Source organism: Centroberyx affinis, unplaced genomic scaffold, assembly GCF_046629955.1.
Source record: "Centroberyx affinis isolate AG114_WGS23_722 - 3 ecotype Tasmania unplaced genomic scaffold, CSIRO-AGI_Caff_v1 ptg001768l_1, whole genome shotgun sequence".
NCBI lineage: Eukaryota > Metazoa > Chordata > Actinopteri > Beryciformes > Berycidae > Centroberyx > Centroberyx affinis.
Genome location: NW_027280163.1, coordinates 91,414 through 109,262, shown reverse-complemented (window position 1 = coordinate 109,262; position 17,849 = coordinate 91,414). Strand labels below are relative to the sequence as shown.

The following is a 17,849-nucleotide window of genomic DNA, read 5'->3' as shown; positions in this document are numbered from 1 at the left end:
TATTCTCTGTAATTATGACTACACCTATGTGTAGGTGTGCCTTGAGGTTTGACCTTTGGCGTGACTTGGCCCCAAAAGATTAAGAACCACTGCAGTACAGTATATAATTACTAGCTGGCTAGTTAGTAGGTAAGACATGAAGTGAATTATTATTATGGCAAGCCTAGCTACAGAACAGAGTTTGTTGTGTGAACGTTAGCAGCCTCTTCAACAGTCTGCAGCAGTCAGCTTATCAACTAATTTGACTTTAAAGGAAAACCAAGATTTATGATTGTGGTTATTGGTTCATTTTTACTAAACTAAATGAATGGCTGACCTAGCTACAGCCTAAATGTGCACTATTATTTATGGTTCAGCTTACACTTGACATTGTTGTATGTTCAATTAACGGACTATTGAATGTAGAATTATTTTGTTAAAACTAAATAAGTTAAAAATTACTAAAATTATAAGCTTCATTGTTTTGTCATTAGTTCAATTTATTAATCAATTGAGAATGCACAGAATGTTTCATGTGCTCTTTTTTACTTAAGCACCATCTAAAAAGTTCCCTGCATGGTCTTATGCAAAGGGAAGTACTAGTTTAGTTTAACAGTAACAGTTCTGCAAATCCCAAACTGCATCTCTCAAGCTTAAACTTTGTCAGTATGTTAATGGAAACATTTTGTCCATTGTGAACCATTTTCCTGTAATTGCCTTAGTGTTTTGCACTTGCCTTTACCCTCGACTTCACAAGACAGACAAATGTATACTCTTCTCTACATTTTGAGTTATGAGCCCATGAAGCGTCTGCCTCTCATGTCTCGACAGCCTCACAAACCTGCTGCAGTTAACACATCACTTCACCTCAGGCAAGGCAGCTTTTGAGGGTGAAACGGTAGAAGCTTAAGAGCTAAAATCTACTATTAAACAGCCTCGACTCTGCATCTTGGGCCAAAGCAATAATTCTTAGCTGTCAAGCAGATGTTAAAGGCGGTACAGTATCTGCCTGTGGAATTGTGTCAAGTCCAGTTTATGATCTTTCTCACATGTCATAGGCTCAATCTCCCCTCCTTTCTTTCTCTCTCCCTCCAGTGTAAGCTACCAACTAAAGTAGAAATACACCCAAAAAATGAATTGTTGGCCTCCAGGAACATATGTTAGTCAGTAACCATTTATTGTATATATCCATTACTGTAAGACAGCTTAGATAGACGGTGATGTTTTAGCCCTTTGTCGTATTTCATTGTGCTGCTCTGGATATAAGAAGTCAATAGAGTACTTTTATTATAGGTAAAAGGGTACTACAAAAAAAGTCAAGATATATCATAAGAATGCAGTATATTTGTATTATATTGCAGATATTTGGAAATCTTTTCTGACAACATTTCAAACAAATGTAAAAGACAGGGAAATATACCATTTGCACTCATTTTAAAAATGCTAAATTCATAAATTCCATAACTCACTCTTTTTCTAATTTCTTCCCCATCAGCTTAAACAGTTAAAATATATTTAGTGCTACCTACCACCAAGTACCACAACACTACTACACCTCTATGAATTCATATTGTATATCATGAGCATTTTGGAGCTGCTGTCCCCAGTGCGTTGCCCGACGAGGAAGGGAGGAAAAAAGGCAGGAAAACAAGCAGAACAATGACTGGTCTCCATTCCCCAGGTTGGGCTTCTTCCTCTGGAGGGCATGTTGTCTGACAGCCAATCACTTCCCACTGCCTTTGATACTGAGGCACATCGGAGGAAAGCGCCCGGGGCCAGTCAGATGATAACTTGCAGCAGCCATTCTTCTTGTCTAATGCGCACAGGAAACAGTGAGATCGCTGCTCGGAGCGTGAGTGAAATCCCCAGGTGAGGTGGGAAGACATCAAAAGGCCAGCAGCAACATGAGCTGTCAGTCACACCAGGCTCTTGGTTACTTTGAAACACAAGAAAGCGTCCTATCAGGTTGTCAAGGAGAACAAAATGAGGGTGGGGATGTGATCCCTGCTTGGCTGATAGAAAATGTGTTGAGATAAGTGTTATGTTCCTCTTCAGCGTTCAAAAACACACTTTGTTTCATTAATTGATTTCATTCATGGAAAGCAAATTGGCACATGGAAGTTGGGTAAAGTTGGGGAATTCTTTCTCATTCCATTACAAGTTAAAAGTTTATGGTGATACATTGAAACACACATTTCATAAATGCCAATGATCAAAATTAGTAGGATGTTATCAGAGTTACTCATCTAAATAACTAACTTCAATGAAAACTGAATGAAATATACAAAAAAATCTTCTATTTCCTTCACTAAGGAAGTTAAGGAATGATAGATTTATCCGCTCATTGGTCAGATACTTCATTCCATCTTTCCAGCCCAAACACTATTATTAATTTCACCCAAGACACTATAGACACTACTTCTACATCAGCTTTGTTTTGCTTATTTCAAATCTGTTTTACTGTTCAGACTGTTTTCTTCCATTGTGGCTTTATTTCTGTGAAACACGCATGAAAGCTCTTCAGAGAGTTGGCAGATTTACGCAGCTCATTACAGTGCGTCCTAATTGGGATTTGTGTCACACAAAATACCGCTCATCCTTCTTGTCTTTGTCTTGTCTTTTTGCATAATTTATGCTTTGTTCAGCTCAATCATTAAATTGCTTGAAGGTACAACACCTGTTCCACTGGCAAAAAAACACTGTTTTCCAGTTACAGTGGCTTTGTATTTAGTCGTTATGCTATAAATAGGTAATAGTAATACATGTCACAGTAGGGGTTTCAATTAGTTTTGATGTTGATAACAAGTGTGAAAACAACTTTGAATCATTATTCAGTAAAAGGCTGACTGCTGTCTCACCTACAGGCTGTTTGTATGAAATGGATTTGACAGTCCATTCACTGGTCATAGCTCATGGTCCCATCAGTGATTAAAAAAATTGATGTAATTTAATAGTGAGAAAGACAGCAGTTGTTTTAATAGTGAGTAAGGGCCTTTAGACTTTTTTTAACGGTTTTTAAGCTTCATCCCACTCCACTGATTCCAACAGCAGAGTTACCTGTAAGATTATCTGTTACCTGCATCCTGTAAGATGAGGCATTGAGGTGATGAATATGTAAATCAAGACATGTCCACCCTCACATTTAGATGATGAACATGTAAATCAAGGCATGCTCACCGTCACATTATACTTTTTAGATGATGAATATGTAAATCAAGGTGTGTCCATCTTCACGTTATGATACTTTAGATGATGAATATGTAAATCAAAGCGCGTCCAGCGTGGATGTTTGATTCTGACTCTGACTTAAGTCCATTTGTACACTCCTTTCCTTACACACCTGAAACTCTCCAATATGTACTCCCAAGGGTTTTAATCATGTAAAACAAGAAATCTGCATACCAATAAATGCAAAAGACATCAAATAGGATATGAATTATTGCATCACAAGAAAACCAATAAGCGATCACCATTTTATGTGCTTGAGTTTTTAAGAGCTATCAAAGGAGACGGCACTACCAGGACGCATGGAGGATGCAAAGAAATAATTTAAACATGCTGTGTATAACAGACAGAGGATCGAGTGTTTCCTTATAAAGCCTCGATCACTGAGCCATGAATCCTTTTGAACAAGGACTTACAGAGCCAGATCACACTGAAGACATCTGTCCATGTTACTGCAGCTCACATCCCTCCATGTTCCTTACTGAATCATTTCATCTTCATCGGCCTGTTCTGAGGGCCAATCATAAGACACACCCTTAATTTGGTGTTCTCTCATAGCTTTACACCTCAAAACAAGTGTATCAAACTCACACTCTGCATTTAAGTTTTTTTAGGCTTTTCTGTCATCACCCTAGATTGCTACTGCCTCTGATATTCCTCTAGATAAAGGAATTACATCATTTTGTCAGTAGCTGCTCTAACATTCTCAATATTGCTGCAACATACCATATAAAATAAAATAAAAATCTAAATCTAAAGCCTCCCCTTGATTAAATACAGATATTCTGGCTTTAAAGAGACACGGAAATCAAAATGTTGCAAGCCTCTTTTGAGATTGCAAAATACTTAGTGCAGTCTCATCAAAAGGCAGTTAAGTTATTTCCAGTTATTTTCTACTATATAATACTGCAAGGTATAAAAGGAAATGTGAGATGAGTGCGTGCGTAAAAGTGCATTCCAATTAGTAAATTCACGATAACTGAAGAAATCTGTCATGGTATCTGTCAAGTCAAGTGTCACATTCTGGTATTTTTCACATTATAATGGTTGCAATCAGATATAAAACATACCATGTACCATAGCTGAAAATGTTTCCACTATCAAACTCCATTGTAGCTGTGCTGGAAATATCTAATCCACATTAATACAAAAAAAATAAAATACCACCAAACAACAAGTATGGACACAGAAATCTAATTGTTAGGTTATATTGCCAGTAGCTGTGTCAAAGTGTTTTATGGTGTATTTTTCCTTTAATTCCCACTTTAATCCCCCTCATGGTTAGCCCGCTTCTTACTGGACGGCCTGGAATCCTTGGAATCCCAGACTGCTTTTCTTCTGCTGCCATGCCTTGCTGCATGGCACAAAGACAGGGACACAATTACACAGCGTGGCTTCATGGTAATGCCCTCCCCCAGTCTGTCCCACCACGAGAGGGGAACACCGCTTAATCGAGCGCAGAAGATGTCTTAATCTTACACAACCTTTAAACGGGTTTAGTCTATGGAGGGTTAATTGAACAGAGAGTTTAGTGTCGTTTTCACCTAAAAACCGAAGAGTTTGTTTACTTCAGCGCTGACTTTTGATGCTTTTGAGGGAGTTGCATTCTTCACTTAAACTATTAGCCTACATTTTAACCTGCACCTCCCTCCTCACAACTGTCAGTCCCCATAAAAAATAGAGCAGCGCGTGTTGGAGCCAAGCGAGGCTGTTCAGTCTGGCACCGAGGTGGTTAAACTGGGATGCCTTAGTGTAACATGGCTGGTTAGACTGGGACACCGCTGCAGTCACTCAGTCAGTCAGTCAGTGTCGATGGAAACACCTGCCGGTACAGTCAAGTTTACAGTTATCGGGATTTACCAGCGGCTGGATTCGTGGAGTCTGCCCGAGAGTTTTTATGGAAATAAAACAGTGACTTCCAATGTAAGGCTTTCCTTACGTTGCACTGTCGGATTGTAAAAGGAAACTTATGAGTTGGAGGAAGCAGCGGAACAGCAGCCAGACCTGAAGTCACCTGCAGCAGCATTTCCAGTGAGTTTGTGACTTAATTTCTTGAAAACTAGCATAGCATACAAATCTTTATCTCATGTTTTCATTTTCACTTGAGTATCGTTTTCGTTCTTCGTCTCTTATCAGTGTGCAGCTGGAGTGACAGTCAAACACTGGGAGGATGCGGCTTTTCCTTTCTTTTCTTTTCTTTTCTCAGCTGCTTGTTGAATTTAGTTAAAACACTGAGACATTTCTCAACTTTAATAGGTCGAAGTCTGTTCTTCAAACGGGTGAATGCTCAGGCTGGTTTGGAAAAAAACTGCCTGTCGTTTCCAGTCTCCATTTGTTCCACTATGTCTTTATATGTTTCCCTGTTTGTAGGTTCAAAAACCCTAAATCTGTCTTTTTCCTTTCACTTGGAGGCTCGAGCCTCACAGTGGCCTGGACCGTTAAACAAAGTTTCAAAGAGGTCAGATTATAAGCCTCTCAGTGGCTCTATGTATTATTAATACTGACTGCCTGGCTGAAGTGCTATACATAATGTAGGCTATCTCAGTTAAAAACGATCCTTTTTCTTCCTGACTTACCAGCTCAAATAATTAATATCCTCTTCAGGGACATTTAGGTTTCCTTTTAAGCTAGACCATGTCAGGCTGTTTAATAACACGTCCTCTGTTCAATTATTCATTTTCAGGCTGGACCAGTAAAGTACAAGGTTTTATTCAATGCTGGAGCCAGTATTGTCCGAGATCCACTACTTGAGCTCAAAACTTAACAAGGCAGGCCTAGCATCAGTCATACACCCAACTAGAGGCACCTACCTATTAAAGGGTTCCACATACATATTCATATTAGTTTGTACTTTTCTCTTAGTTTCAGGGTGATTTCACAAATCTGTTGCCTTCAGAACAGGGTTTGAATAGCCTTCCTTTTTTCAGTCAATATAGACATGGTCACCATTAACATACTGAATGCTGCTGTGCCAAGGTGAGACACTCTGCCTCTCAGAAAACATGGAAAAGCTCTTAGCCATTTTTTGCCCCTTTCAGCCACAGTTGAAATATTAAAGGTTACACTCCAAAGGAATTCTGTCATTTTAGTCAAAACATGTAATGGTTTTGCATTTAAAATGCATAGACAGCAGGAGAAAGTACAGCGATGGTAGATTTGCTTACATTTGTCACCAGTTTATGGCAAAATGATCTGCAGCTGATTATGTCCTTGTATCTCTCTGAATAGTATGCTTGTACTATCTTTTTTTCTATTCAGAAAATGCATCTTAACCCTTCTTATTTCGCCAGTACAAAGCACAGCATATTTCAATTTTCAGGAGTGTTTTTCCTTTGTTTTTGACGAACTGTTTCATAACTGCCATTGAATTGAACAGCCCTTCTGTTTTCTCTGTCCTTTTATAGCAGTGCTGTGCAGCATACTTTATCTCTAACGCCACTGACAAACCTGATACTGAAAGTCACTGGTTGTTGCTTTTATCAGCGTTGCTACGCAACGTGGAGTGATGGCATTAATGTAATGTAATATTTTGTTGACTTTGTAAAATAGTCTTTTCTCTTGCCCCCCTCCACAGGGAGGTCAGAGGTCAGGGTCAGATACAGAACAACACTCCTGCAACTGGTAGAGATTCAGTTGCTCAAGGACACTCCAGCAGGGTGGGGGTTTGAAACCCATGTCTTCTGCTTTAGGGGGGAACTCCCTGCTCACTACTCACCCTACGGCCCCAACAATCTAGTATTAGGGGCTATTATGAAATGTATGAAAATCAGTCAGGTCTTATTGTAAACAGATTATTGAGGCTCAGTGCAATACCACTGTAGAAGTGAATGGTGAAATTTGAACTGGACTGTCAAATGGATTGTTGGTCTTTCTACTGATGACATCGAACCTTTAGTCAGCACGAGTTATACAAACTTGTAATTTAGTTTGAAAATCCACTCCAGTTTGCAAGATAGTACCTGTGTGTTGCGGTTTGAGATTGCCCCAGTCTTTAGTCAGCGTTCCTAACCACCAACCCAATTATGACTTTAAGGGGATGAAACCCTGAACACACTTTTTCAGCTGTCAATGTTCATGGAAATTTTATGATGAAACACATCCATCCTTGTTGTAATCTTGACAGTACATCACAATGTTGTCTAACTGGATTTCATGTGCAAATCCCCAAAAGTTTTTTGACAGTGCCTGACAGGAAAAAATATTCTCAAAATGATGACGTGTTAGTGGGTATTCCACATACCAGACGTGCTAGCCCATTTACTACACTACTGCACGTATACTTTACATTACTACAGACCATTTTCCATGCATACCATACTTTTTTAGATTTTTTGAATATTTACCCTATTCCCTATCATAACATGATCACTTGTTAGAAACGAACATGTTTAATATTTTAGCATCAAACTAGCTATAGCTGCATGATGTTAGAATGGCTTGATATGGTGATGTTGTTTTGTCATGTTTTGCAATGATGTTGATGATTTAGCGTAGCATAACGGCACAGTTATGCTGCTGCTGTGGTTGCTAAGTTGGTTGAAGTAGTTTACGTAGCTAGCTATTAATATTTAGGCAGTAATGAATGTCACTTAATCTGTGTGTAATGGTCTGGTTTTGTAACTTTACCTGTGATGAAGTGAGTGCTGTGAATGCAACAGTTTCTGATCTTCCATCCCTTTCTCTTCAGTACGCTGATCCTTGCACAGCGCCTTTCGTCGTCCTTAGGGAATGTAAACGTTCTTATTTTTGAGAATGTGTTTGTCCCAGTTTATCCATGATCTCCAGCAATTGGAAGTTTTTTTTCAATTTGGAAACTTCTTGCCACTTCCTAGTGTAAACAGCTGACCATTTTTTTTCACTCATCTCCTAGCAACGCCAAAGCGTTTACATAAAACGGTCTATACTTAATCAATTAATACAACGATAATTTAAAGCATTCACATCCATACTAAATTAACTTTTAGCCCTATGTGCAGCCGACAACACAGGCTAGCTTTTTTTTTTCACACAGTAGCTTCAGTCCGCTGCAGTACTGCCTATTTTGACACTTCCTTTTTAATCCAATCATATGATCACGAGCATTGGGGTTTATTTTCTGGATACGGATCTGATTCTGACTATGACGTTATCGACTCACCCCTAGTGAATACATGTTTGGGAGCCGACTTTGTAGTCCCGGATGTCAGAACTTCCCATCAGCATGTGAACGCACCAGAAGATGTGTGGACTTTTCAAACCAATGCAACTAACTTACCATACTACTTTGATGTTCATGTTAGCTCCTCTCTTACTGTTTTGCCATAAACAGAAGAGAAAGATAAACTAACACATGCCCAACATTGGCTGTGAAAGTAAAGCCTGCACAAAACAGTACGAAAGCACATCAGTGTTCAGTCATGTTATTTGATCCAGGAAAACAAGTGGAGTTGATCCTGGTGGGGCAGCAGAGCCCCAAACACCAAACTGCTGCCACTTCAGTATCAGTCGATGGGGATCAGGATAGCGTTCATCATCACTTGTCTGACACTCTGTCTGTCTTAAATTTGTCATCAAGGATTTGGTGCAGTGAAGTGTTGCCAGGCCCGACTCAAATACAACCGGCCTCTGGAGACGGTTGCCATGACGACCTGAGTGAGGTTTGGGGTCAAATTGGGGCCAGTGAGGGTGAAGAGGTCAGGAGGGGAAGTGGAGCTGAAAGTAATAATTGGGAATTCAACTACTAACCTATGGACTTTTTGTTTTCATGTGGCCTGAAGATCACTCAAACATAAAATCAAAAGATCGCTGTATTTATTTTACAAAATAAAATTACACCGTTCAGTATCATAGCAGAGAAAGAAATGAAAAGCTGAAAAAGCACAACTTGTAGCTTTAGAAAATATAATATAATTTTCTGAAAAATGGAGCTGCAAGACATTTTCCATATTTGCTAAGTTGCTTTTACTGTCATAGGCACATCAGTTTGTTGAAATATAAACTTTTAAACGTTGCCTTTCCATTAACACAATAATAGATCCACAATAACATCCCAGAATCCTGCTACAGAGATTAATGTTAGGCCAATGTTGTTAGGCTAACCGTTCTAAGGTTGAGTCAAGTTTTACAGAGGTAAACAAAACAACTCAATGAGCTGACTTGGGAGCAGCGCTCTGGGATGCATTTCCCCAGGTGACAAACCTTGTTCACATGGCTTGTTCTCTTTTCTGATCTGTTTTCTTTATGATATAAATAAAAACCGCTCTGGACTCGTCCCATGAGACTGCAGCCTAGTCTGGGTTCCACATGGCTGCACATGTTTGAACAGTCCAAGCAATTATCTGGTGATATGAACTGTCAAATGCCGGGTAGTTGTATTCTGTAATTTTTTAAAAGATGATAAGAATTCTTAATTAGCTCTCCTACCTCTCCTGTACCATTTTATTTTATTTTTTGTTTGAATGTGGTTACATGCTGTTTATCCCTTTGACTTTCTGCCATGTCATGAAGTCTAGCGCTCTTTAGATTGGTTAGTATGAATGAGTGGAAAAAGCTCACTGCTGGTAGTGGCTCACACCCCATTCTTTCAAACCAAAACATCAAATACTTGAATTATTTGCCTGAGGAAGGTCACCGTTGCCTTGTATAATAAATGTCAGCCCACTGACAGTGGTGAGAGGGTCTCATGCAGGCTGATTACATACTATTAATATAGATAAACTGCACACAGCAAGCCACAAAGCACTTGTGCATGTCACTGAGACTTCAAAAGCAGAAGCACCTGACTTCCGAACTTCAGAATGTTAACCCCTAATCCTCCCTCCCTTACCCTCCTTCCTAAATCTGGTGCCGCTTTTACAGGGAAAGGCACAATACAGGGGCGTCAATGACAGCAAGCAAGGGGAGATAATCCATGCAGCTGTCAGCCCGCGGGGTATTAAGCCTCCATTCTGCAGATTGTTGGAGCCTTGCCAGAGGTAGAGCCTGTCTTTCTGAGACAGGCATAGCGGGGCTGGTACTGCATCCAACTGTAAGGTGGGGGAAATGAAATTCTAAAAACTCAAATGAGCCGCTCTGCGTAGGGAGAGAAGCTACGCACAAGGAGAGGGGATAGTTTGTTGTTGTTGTTAGCCAAGGGGGTTTCAGGGGCCCTTGAGGGGTCCTTGAGGGGCTCCAGGAGTCCTTGAGGGGGCTCCAGAGGGTCCCCAACAAAAGGAGGAATAGGTTAATTTCACTGTGATTTAACTCACTGCAAATGATCCCAATTATTGGATGTATAAGAATGACTATTATAATCATATTTTTCACTCTCACCACTATTATCTCCCCATGTACAGTGTAGACAGTTCTACAAGTAAATTCTGAATCAATCACTAAAATCTATTTCGCACTTTATTTGTTAGTATTACTTCTTACTTGAGTCAAAAAGAATCCTAGTGAAGGTCCAACATACCAAAATGCCCCATGAAAAGTCGTGTAGTTCTTCTACTGTCTTAAATTTCATTCAAATAGTCTTGAGAAAACTTAAATAATGGCGTTGCATCTGCGGACATTTTCCTTTTTTTCAGATTTGACATTCTAAAAGTTGATGCTGAATGTTTGTGGGCCACCGTGGGCAATCTTTCTTGAGCTCGAACACGAGGAAGTATGTTTTAAGAGTCAGAAAAGTAAAGAACAATAAGATGAAAATTTCTTTATCCCAGACTGGAAAACAGCTGTAGGATATAAATAGGAGGGGAAAGAAGTTCTGGTAATTGCAAAGGAATGTGGTGTTTATTGTGTAAATGAAAAGAGCAAAAGCTGTGTGAAACAGGTGTCAGAGTGTGATGGTGGATTCCTGTCTCTCATGTTGTGTCATTACACCCCGCTGGACCTCTGCTTTGAGGGATTGAGCTCTGGGAGCAGGATTACCGAGCGAGACAGGCTGGAGGGTTTGGAAAGCCACCGGCATGAATGTAAAGTGACGTGGAAGCTCCTCTTTTGTCTCGTCGCAAGGGAGAGCCCATCCCTTCCCTTGGCCCTCATGGAGGAAAAAAAGAAAGCTCCAACTGATACTTACTGAGACTTTTTAAAGGTCAAATAAGGGCAACTTTTCAAAGAGCAGTGTTTTTGTACGTCTGTATAATTAATATAAAAGATGATATAGCAATATTGACTTCTATTGCCATTTTTCGTTATAGTGAGAAATGTTTCAGATGGTCTCCTAAGTTCTAAATTTGAAGCAATAGCATTTTAAGTGTGGAAAAGACATTACACACTCTCTGGCGGCCATATTGGAGGTCTTCAGATCTTGGCCAACTTGGCCACTTCAACAGACTTGAATAGACATGTTAATTTCTTTTTTTATTCACTTTTACATTACTGAATGGACCTTCATCCACACCACAACAATCTTTTCAGTGTCTCTCTTTTTCTAGGTTGGTTTTTATATAGTTAACCATTATTTACGCACAGCTAATTCTCCAATGGTGGCACTAGATGTACTAGCTGGGAGATTTGTGACAAAACTACAAAGCCTCTTTTATAGATAGAAAATGGACAGTTACATGAATTAACACGATCAGAAAAATTGAACCTTTTAAAAACAAACTTTCCTCCATTAAAGTGTAGCTACTCCATTACGCACTCTGAGCTACTCTTCTTTCACACTGTTGTCCTGTATGTGCCAACGCTGCAGAAATGGAGAAAGAGAGGAGGGGCAGTGGGAGGCAGATGCAGACCAGTGTGTTCTATAAATTCTGTTGCATTTCTTTTATCCCAAAAGGAAATTGATAATCCTATGGCCAGTCCTATCTAGTGTTGTCACAAAGTTTTACTCTGATAACAACACTAAGTTTAATATCTAAAAATGTGATATTACTATGATACTACAACAAACATGGAAAACCATCAAGCAATAAGTTACCAGACTTGACTTTTCCAGCAGCTTTTCCACAGGGGTTTAACGTTGGTTCGGTGTCTGTCCTCTCTGTAATTTAAACAGTTCCATATTTGGTTCCTTGCACCAGTTTGTCAACCAGTTTATGTGGACTTAAGACGTGGCGAACTGTTTGATACTGTTCAATATTTTCAGTGGTTTGACTCTGACTGCAGCAGTCCAATCCTCCTTCTTTTAATAATTCCAATCCACACGTATTCGCCCTTTAGAGGTGACGTAGAAATGGAGAACATGTTGGTGAAAGTATCAAACATTTATAAAATTCACTATTGAATTCAGTCTTTTACAACAGTATTGAATTAGTATTGAAAGCTTGGTTGTTGTGACAACACTAGTCCTATTCCACTCCCCCCTCTCTGGCTCTGCACTACTTCAGGTTGACAGATACTGATCCCCTTCCAGCCACACAGTGCGGCACTATAAGGAGTTGGACTTGGTAAGTAATTATTGGGGTTTTTGTAGCCGATGTGGAAACATGACCCCCATCGACCCCTCACGGTGGGTCTGTGCTGCCAGCCTGTGTCGGTTAGCTTTCCAAGAGGTCGTGCTAATAAGCCGTCACGTTGACAGCCCGGCCTCTCCAGTAGCCAGCAGCCTCTTGGCCTCATCAGCAGACAAACATCAGCCAACGACACACCATCGCCTGCTGAAATAACTTCAAGGGGAAGTTGGGGGTTTTAAGGAGCCAATCCTCTTGATCAATCTGAACTTCAGCATGCATAAGTTACTATGCCCTTAGGTTTTGTTCATATTGTTTAATTGAGCGCTCACTTCTGTCTCCCAAGGCCAGAAACAAGACCCTCTCTGAAACTGAGACTGTGTTGGCAGAGCTGTGAAGAGTGTCTTGAAATTACATGGATAGGTTTAAAGGTATAAGACGTAAGATTTTTACAGCTGCCAAAATCAGTGAAACTCTGCTTAACTACAATTACTTTAACTCGGTGATTGATAAAATATGGACTAATAACATAATATTCAAAATGATCTACAACCCAATAAATGAACACATTCATACACAACAGAATATTCAATACTTTAATATAAAACAGAAAATAATTCTAGTATTGTTGCAGTGGTCAGACAGACTACATTGACTAGCATTACCTTTGTGAATTTTGATCTCTTGGTTACGTTTAATGTTGATAATCAGTGGTGAAATTTCTGCACTATCATGCTGCGTTTCCTTAAAGGAAAGTGTCTTTATATCTGCCAATGTCATGATGCAACAAGGGCATGTTTTTTTGTCATTGCATCAACATACAACTTTGATCATCCAACTGTTGCAAAATTGTATCAAATAAATGTAACTTATTAATAAATGTACAACATTTAAACTGAATTAGGCAGAGGTGACAGGTCAGACAGTATTCTGTTATGATTGCTGACTTAGCACAAAATGTCACTGTCGGAGTGGGAGTGGGAGTGACTACCGTATTTATGAATGAGAGTGAATGTTATTATGTATGGTGCACATTACAGCAGAGCTACACTGTGTATGTACAGGCAGATGGAGTCACGCAATGGCTGTAAATAACATCTGTAACCACAGTAATGTTTATGCTTCAAACCAGTATGGCTGCTGCTGGTGCCAGTTTAGACAGTATTTTCAAATCACTTGACAACACCGGTAACTGGAGGCATCAATTTATCCGTCAGGTTTGATAAACCACCACTGACAGTGGCGTCATATTCTTTTTCTTCTTACGAACCTGGCACTTTGAAGCAATTTGCTGTCTGTGGACCGCAGCATTTGGGTCGTCCCCAGACCACAGAACTAGTGGCAGCAAATGAATTACAGTTTTTGATGCTCTCTTAGAATAAATTCATGCTATAAGACATTCACTCCATATCAGTCCTGACTCCTTATCAGAGGAGATCTAAAAAGCACGGCTGATTTAAAGGATGGTGGCCATTTTATGTAGGCAAAGGTGCGTGTAGCAGGTAGAACTGTGTTTGTGCATGTAAAGGGCTGCAGATTCAGATTCAGACAGGTACAAATGCATTCTGTAAAAAGGTACAGCAGTGGTTGTTTTGTTTTTGTTAATGTGTGTGTAACATGATTACCTTGTTTTATTAGTTTTTTATTGTAGCCCGGTCTGGTAGCTTAAGCTTGCTTTTGAACGTCTAAACTCTACAGTAAAAGGAACTAGTTGTACATGAAATGCTGTAATATCTTAGGCTTGTATAAGAACTTCGCATTTTGCACTGAGCAGCTTTCTATTGCACTGTATGCACTGTAATTGTGGGCTCCCTCTCTGGTCTGATACACTGATCTTTCTCTATATGGCTTATGCTGTGGTGACTTATGTTTTATTGCATTTATCATTATTCATGTTTATTGTGTTTTTATTGTGAACCCTGTCTGTAAACCAAATTTCACGTACTGGACAGTCAAGTTTTGAACTGAATGAAACTGCTTTCACTGCAGCTTAATGATTGTGAACAGTTCATGGCTGAACAACCGTGTTTGTCCACAGTCTGTGAAATCATAAGCATAGTTTGCACTCTTTTGTCTACCGTGATGATCCATCTCTCAAGACCCCCCACTAGTGGATAATTGACCAGACTGTGGGACTGAAAGTCTCCAGGTGTTCTTTTGTTCATTGCATAGTTATCAGCTGTTCATTGGAACGGGTGGGGACAGTCAGTGCACCTTGCTGCCTGCCACTCTTGTGGAAACTACTTTTTCCATTTGAAGAGGATGTCAAGATGCCATAACCCAAAATGAAAGTCTGACACTCTGCTCTTGGCTTCCCAGTTGTTGGTTTTACTTTAGCCTCACACTTGGCTAAGGAACTGAGGCAGTGGGTTAAAATGCTGACTTCTTGTCATATGTAATGGCCTGATTGAAGTTTCCACTGCTACTCAGCTCTTACTTACTATATTTGTGCCACCTATGAAACCTGCCTTTGTCCACAACACATTAAGAATACTCTGACATTTTTATGGCCTCTCACAAAAAATACAAGTACATTTGAGAAGATTATAATGTCATATTTTTGTTGTTTTTTCCAAACATTTTGATAGAAAAAAAAATCTCCACACCATAAAGTTGCAAGTAAGCAAGCCTGAGACAGACTTCCCTACATATTGTTTCAATTATGATAGGTGTAATGTAATAATCTGTATCACACTGCTGGAGTGACTGTGATTTATTTTGAGAACAAAGCAGATGCAATCAATCCTAAATTTGAATTTTGTGGGATATTATTCCAGTGCCATTCCAATGTCTGTTTCATTTGGCTCACACAGTTCTTGACCTTACATCACACAACAGCCATCTGAAGATTTTTAGCTTCATTACTATGATTACTATGTATTGTAGGTTATGCCCAGTAGGTTATGCCCAGTTGTGTAGTCTAACTGATACGCAGGTATATGGCGTATGACCTCTAGGATTTGCCATATAGCCCTTTAGAAATGAGCTACACATAATGTAATGTATGTTTTTAATGCTTGGACTGCTTTTGCTTGATAACTGGTATGATGACTGGTATGCTGATAGCAGGTGTTTCGGGCCTTGCTTGACAGTGGGACTTAAAGCTCCCTACTTTTCCTCTTCTCAGTTCTGTGATATATCCTTCTGTCTGTCAGCATTTGTGTTCACCTGCAGCCTCTGCTGTTAAGTGTCTGGACATTTTTTTTATTGAGCAGTGAGGCTACTATCCTCTGTTATAGTCTTGGACTATGCTATTAGGATGCCCATCCCTTCAGCTTAACTGTGCAGGTGGGTTTTCTTATTTTAAGTGAACACTCAGTTGGGGCTGATAATATGCTGCAGAGTCACCTGTGGCTTGTAATTATAGGCTTGGGACCTACTGTGCACTTAATGCACACTCAGCCCTCTGTCATCCATCTTTCCACCCTTTAAGCACACAAGAATGATTCATCATTCAAAGCTGGTAAACATCTCAAATAAATGATGGGAGCCAGAGAGGTAAAGGTGATACCTGTTATTTTCAACAGGCATCGACCTGATGGTTAGAAAGACTACAGTTAAGGTTAATGCCTTTGTCAGGGCATGCTGTCGTGACTTTACATATTAAACCACATAAATCACAGAGATCTAGTTACGCTCATCACTCATTGCTCTGAGACCCAGATGGTTAGCATTTCTAGCCACATTTATTCATATGAACAAATTTGATTTCCATACCTGAAAAATATTCATTGGTCTTTCCTTTAGTAAAAAAATAGTCATTTATGACTTCAAAAGCCAAACTTTTTTTTTTTTTTAACAAAACTGTGAATGAGGCCAATTTTGTTGAGATGATGTTGTCTTTAGAGGGATCAAAGGGTTTTACTAACCCAGGGAGCCTTAGAGAAGCAGCAGACAGTGGAGAATGCTCCTGAGTCTGAATCAACATGTTCACCAGAATTCAGTGAGGATCCTATTACGACTGAAACAGTATGAAAATCACACTGGTCATGAGCTGGTGCTGTGTGTATACCATTTACCAACACACAGGATCAAATGTAACTATCCTTTGTGCTATTACACTAGAGTGAGCCTACATAGAAAACTGGCTTGGATGTTAGGGGAGAGGGGGATGGTGTGAGCAGGTATAGTAAGTGGGTTCCACTCATCACTGTTATCACCTTAATATGTTCAAGACGCTTCCAGAAGGATTAATATCCAAATTAACAATTTAACAGTGCTCTTATTCCAGTGTACTAATCTGTGGAACCGTATTGTAAGTACACTATAATGTTCTGAAAATCTTCCTAATTGATAATGCTCTTACAATACAAATGTAAATAAAGTGCGCAAACATAATGTTCCAGCTCCTGACATAAGTGTTGCTGAGTGATATGCCAATGCCAATGTTTTCTTTACTGAAATGATGCTATGTGAGAATTGTGAGGTGAATTCCATACTTTTGTCCACACTGGCTTCTCTTTTCAACTGCTTTTGAAGTTGCCTTTATGTAAGCCTTGGCTGCTAGAACAGTGTGTATACCTCCTTCCATATCTCTAGCCTCCTGTAGCCATTCTAACTCTTGGCCACTTAATAATTCTTCCTGACTTGGTCAGTTTCACTTATGAAGCCCCCTAGATATGTTGACTGAGGCACACACCACCCTGACTGCACAGGGACACTGACAGAAGTTATTCAGGATATCTATCAACTTAGTTGTATTTTGCACATCTGTTATTTATGCATCGTTTTCTATTTAACAAGATAGTTGAACATACAGTATGTGCAGATCCTTGTCACTTTGTTTTACTACCAGTGCCTCACTGCATTCTCAAGTCTGTCCTATTCAGTTCAACCTACTCATGATTGTCACCCTCTGCTACACTGGACTACAGTATGAGATACTGCTGTTCCCATCTATGATACACTGGACCATTGATTTTGTGTTTAGATAATGTCAGCATGTCGGTTAACTAACCATAGTGGCTGGTCAGCTAACCATTATACTGTCTTATTGTAAACATCAGATTTACACAGTAGCTAATAATACATGACGAGTAGCAAAGAGTGGCTAGTAGTTTGATGTTGACATTAACATTGGTTGCCAGTAATTCGAGAGCTTTGTTTTGTGGCTCAGCTCTCTTTACCACCAGGGTCTGATACAACACCGGCATTACAGCAGCTGCTGCACCTAACCAGCAATTAATCTCACAATCCCTTTTACCCTCACTGGGGAATAAGACCCTGAAACACCTGAACTCCTCTTGGGGCAGTTGTTCACCCCTCACCTGAATTGACAGGCCACCTTTTGTT

The 17,849-nt window shown here is 39.7% G+C and overlaps 1 protein-coding gene across 1 annotated transcript in view; it reads left to right on the top strand.

Moving 5' to 3' along the window:
• Window positions 1-5,094: 5,094 nt before the first annotated feature.
• LOC139652155 (semaphorin-3F-like) overlaps window positions 5,095-17,849 on the top strand; it is a 32,757-nt gene continuing 20,002 nt past the window's right edge. The window contains exon 1 of the mRNA XM_071529128.1: window positions 5,095-5,235. The gene's annotated coding sequence lies outside the window, so the exon portion shown is untranslated. The remainder of the gene's footprint in view (window positions 5,236-17,849) is intronic.